The 5,099-nt window shown below is 47.7% G+C and overlaps 1 pseudogene; it reads right to left on the bottom strand.

Annotated features, from left to right (window-relative positions):
- Window positions 1-3,126: 3,126 nt before the first annotated feature.
- On the bottom strand, window positions 3,127-4,125 carry LOC123184710 (uncharacterized; annotated as a pseudogene).
- Between the last annotated feature and the right edge of the window lie 974 nt (window positions 4,126-5,099).

The raw sequence follows: 5,099 nt of genomic DNA, 5'->3' as shown, positions 1-5,099 counted from the left end.
GGTCTGCCTGCCCGCTCAGGCTGCGCCCCACGCCTGTGCCCGCTAAGGCCACATGGGCCTTTGACAACTGGGTCCGCCCTCTCTATGACTATGACGAATGGGGCCCACGCCCGTGATGTCTACTACGCAACCTTCTTCTTGTAGACGTTGTTGGGCCTCCAAGTGCAGAGGTTTGTAGGACAGTAGCAAATTTCCCTCAAGTGGATGACCTAAGGTTTATCAATCCGAGGGAGGCGTAGGATGAAGATGGTCTCTCTCAAACAACCCTGCAACCAAATAGCAAAGAGTCTCTTGTGTTCCCAACACACCCAATACAATGGTAAATTGTATAGGTGCACTAGTTCGGCGAAGAGATGGTGATACAAGTGCAATATGGATAGTAGATATGGGTATTTGTAATCTAAAAATATAAAAACAGCAAGGTAACTAATGATAAAAGTGAGCGTAAACGGTATTGTAATGCTAGGAAATAAGGCCTAGGGTTCATACTTTCACTAGTGCAAGTTCTCTCAACAATAATAACATAATTGGATCATATAAATATCCCTCAACATGCAACAAAGAGTCACCCCAAAGTCACCAATAGCGGAGAACAAACAATTATTGTAGGGTACGAAACCACCTCAAAGTTATTCTTTCGGATCGATCTATTCAAGAGTTGGTACTAGAATAACACCTTAAGACACATATCAACCAAAAACCTAATGTCACCTAGATACTCCAATGTCACCACAAGTATCCGTGGGTATGATTATACGATATGCATCACACAATCTCAGATTCATCTATTCAAACCAACACAAAGTACTTCAAAGAGTGCTCCAAAGTTTCTACCGGAGAGTCAAGACAAAAGCGTGTGCCAACCCCTATGCATAAGTTCACGAGCGGAACCTGCAAGTTGATCACCAAAACATACATCAAGTGGATCACGTGATATCCCATTGTCACCACAGATAAGCACATGCAAGACATACATCAAGTGTTCTCGAATCCTTAAAGACTCAATCCGAAAAGGAAAATTCAAAGGGAAAACTCAATCCATCACAAGAGAGTAGAGGGGGAGAAACATCATAAGATCCAACTATAATAGCAAAGCTCGTGGTACATCAAGATCATGCCAAATCAAGAACACGAGAGAGAGAGAGAGATCAAACACATAGCTACCGGTACATACCCTCAGCCCCGAGGGTAAACTACTCCCTCCTCGTCATGGAGAGCGCCGGGATGATGAAGATGGCCACCGGTGATGGATCCCCCCTCCGGCAGGGTGCCGGAATAGGGTCCCGATTGGTTTTTGGTGGCTACAGAGGCTTGTGGCGGCGGAACTCCCGATCTATTCCGTTCCCCGATGTTCTTAGGGTATATGGATATACTAGCAAAAATGCCCGTGCGTTGCAATGGGTCATAAAATTTATAATACTTCAACAACAATCATGTCAAATATAAATACCTTTATGATGGACATGCACATCAAACAACATTGTCAACTCCATTTTTACCGTTAGATCACTCTCAGTGTATATAATATATGTTTTGTAACAATGCTACCTTCCCTAGACATTCATTATTATTCTACTTGGATTCATACGGTTCACATACTGCACAAAAAAGGGTTCTTATGTGATTTTCGTGCATACTGCAACATAGAACATCGATCCCCTTACCGAAAGCACACACGCACCCGCACGTCCTGCCTGTGTTTTATGGAAAATATGGGACTACAAAAATGCATGTATGTGTTGATTCGATAGAAATAGAGGAGCGGGACATATGGTATCAACTAAATCACCATGACAAATATTGTTCAACAAACACACATAACATGGATATTGGGAAAAAAGGACTATAAACATATGCGGCCAAAGAGATTGACAATAAAATTCAAAATCTCATTTTTGCGGCGTTGCCAGAAGAAAGTTGCCTCTCTATCTTATCAGAAAATGTATAGAGCATCTTATTTTTCTCATGGAGAAAATTAAGATCTATCCTGCAATTTCAATGGAATGAACGGATTGAGAATAACATTCCATGATGTATCTAGTAAAACAGAAGCAATTGTAAGGCCAAAAACATGTATGCTTTAGAGGTAACACTGAATTAAAATTCTTGCTAAAACTAATGGATAAACTGTATTTCTCCTGGAGATGCATCCATCAACGGGCAGAAAACATAATTACCCACCTCTGAACTTGAGTACAGTTGTATCAAAGGAAGCCTCCAGCAAAAAAAGAAGAGGGTAAGTCACGCATTAGTAGAGGCCAGAAAAGGCACGAACAAATCAAGCATGCGTCATGCTTTGCTATGATATCAGACGACTGGGTACTTAAACTACAACGTTGGCTACCAATGAATTTTTTTCGATTTAGCTCACTAATGGTACCTGGCCTGACAGTGCTCATACTACTTTTGCTATAATATTTGTATCAAACCATCTGTACCTCTTTTTGTCTTACACATCTTAGTTCACTATGGAATTGACAGGCATACACCTTGCACCAGGAGTGTCCCATCAAGACGAAGATCCACAACCGCTTCTACAGTCGACTTGACTGTTTAATAGGTGACTTGCAGTGCATATGTGTCCATGAGTATATGATAGTAAGTCAATTAAGAACCATAGTAGTTCTGAAATTTGGGGCATTTGCACTTGTCTGTCCGATGGAAACAAGGCTGGAGGTGCTGGAGGTTCTAAAATTTGGGGCATTTGCACTCGCGGCGCCCTGCGCTATCCCCTCTTCCTGACTCCTCAGAATCCTTCTTCATCCGTTCTTTTACACTTGCTTTCTTTTTCAGCGCGGCTGGGGAATTGTACGTATCGCCACATCTGCCCCCTCGTATCAACCTTGAGGCCCACTACTCTGGCGAACCGGCCTCGACATGACGGAGCGGAGCTCCTAGATCGGAGGCGCTGATTTGGGCGGCGTGTTATGTACCATGACTTGTATCATATATACTCTCGGTCAGTTCCAAACATTCTCTATACATTTGTAAAAAAATCGAGATATTTGTAAATTTTGTATTTCAGTTCCACTTATTGTACATGTAAAATCGAACGCTCTGTTCCCTACCTAATTAATCTTGATTTAATATCTAAATCCAGTACGATCTAAGCTCATTAGCTAACTATCATTGCAAAGACAGCAGCAGTCCGGACGGCGATAGGATGATCCTCCTCTTGCTGCGCTCGGAGATGGTCTCCAGCCTCGGCGACCATGGGCAGCCCTTTGCCCCGACCAGCTGCTCGTAGTGCTGCTTCTGCTCCAGCGTGCTGCACAGCTCCGTCGCTGACCTATTCACCCTTCCCGACGCGCGCTAGCCGGCAGCCGTTGACGCTTCTCGATGAACTGCAGCAGGACCCGGATAAGCACCGTGGAGCCATCATCGCCGCCCTTGACGTACTCGAACGGGCACTGTACGTGGCATGCAAGCTGCCCACGTCTTCCTGCCCCCGGCGCGGCCAACAGCGATCCAAGCGTGGCCGCCTTGCCGCTGCTGTTGCCGCCAGGAGGGTTGGACAGGAGGCGCCGGGGGACCACGAAACAGGTCTGGCCCGGCAGTAGTCGCTCCCCCGGCCATGCGATGGGGACCAGGAGGCCGACGAAGGACCGGGCCGGGCAGACCACGAAGTAGCTCTGGCCAGGCAGAAGTCGCTCCCCCGGCCACGCGATGGGGACCAGGAGGCTGACGAACGAGTGGGCCGCTCTTGACGTACTCGAACGGGCACTGCCGTGGCCTGCAAGCTGCCCCCGTCTTCCTGCCCCCTGACGCAGCCAACAACTACGCGAGCGTGGCCGCCTTGCCGCTGCTGTTGCCGCCGGGAGGGTTGGAGAGGACGCGCCGAGGGACCACGAAGTAGGTCTGGCCCGACAGTAGTCGCTCCCCCGGCCACGCGATGGGGACCAGGAGGCCGGCGAAGGAGTAGGCCGGGCAGACCACATGGTCTGCCGAGAGCAGCTCGGTCGTCACGTCCGTGGCGTGAAGACACTGCCGTTGCCCTCGTCGTTGTCGTTGTTGTCGTTGGTGACCGGTAGCGCCCCTGTCCGCCTGCCCCATTACAGCAGCCTGGCGGTCGCAGGACTTGGCCGCTGCCGACATGCTCACGCATGGGGAGAGGCCGTTGCCCATGGTGCAAAAGAACAGAAGCTTCTAGATGGTGGAGGAGACGTTGGATGAGCTAGCTAGGCAGTCAGCTGGAGCATTGTGGCATGTGAATCACTCCGGACCCTCGCAATGATTGGATGACGGGTTGACAACGGAAGTTCCAGCCAGACAATGGACGGCGTAGGACGTACAAACCCGGACTAAAATTTAGGTAGGTCTACTTTTAAATCTCAGCCGTCAATCTTCATGTTTAACATAAAATCGACGGATATAAAAAGATGACGTATGGAGAACTATGAAAGCCTCTGTCTTTTAATATTAGGTATAGATATAGGCGAAAGACGTCGGTCAGGGGAGCCTACTCCCTTTCTGCCCCACCAACAAACCGCCAGCTGTGAGAATCATATAATCTGTTTATCTGAAATTGCTTCTGTCCCAATATTCTCTGAAAGTGTGATTATTCTCTTGACAGGGCGATGATCCGTTCTGGAACAAGAAACCCCCGCAAGACAAACCGGTGAAGCCAACCCGTCAAAAAACCAAAGTTGTGAAAAAACCTGCCAACCGGAAGAGGACCACTGCATCCTCCGATCCACCAGCTGATGGTGATGTGGGTAACCCGGATTTAGAGGTAGAACTTGACTCACTTGGTTTATTTTTCATACGCCTTATTGATGATGATTATTGTCAGGACGACGCTGAAGTCAGTCACGCCGATGCTGTAGAGGTAATCGTTTTTTCCTCCGATTCAAACCCTTTGCCATTACTAAAAACCCGTCGAGCAAATCGGAAAGTTAAATTTTCTCATCCTTTTGCTTACTTGGATCCGAACTTTTTTGTGAAGACACAACAACACGAGGCTCGCCGCACAACCCGGCATAGTGGCCAGGTAGTTACCTCCGCCGGTTTACCGAACAGTTCGGTTCGGAAACGCCGTTCAGAGGTCTCTTATTCCCTTGACACTTCACGCCCCAAAGCGGGTTGTTTTCATCAACCTC

This window comes from Triticum aestivum, chromosome 2A (genome assembly GCF_018294505.1).
Source record: "Triticum aestivum cultivar Chinese Spring chromosome 2A, IWGSC CS RefSeq v2.1, whole genome shotgun sequence".
Lineage (NCBI taxonomy): Eukaryota > Viridiplantae > Streptophyta > Magnoliopsida > Poales > Poaceae > Triticum > Triticum aestivum.
The sequence above is the reverse complement of the archived record's forward strand: the minus strand, read 5'-3'. Positions and strand labels throughout refer to the sequence as shown.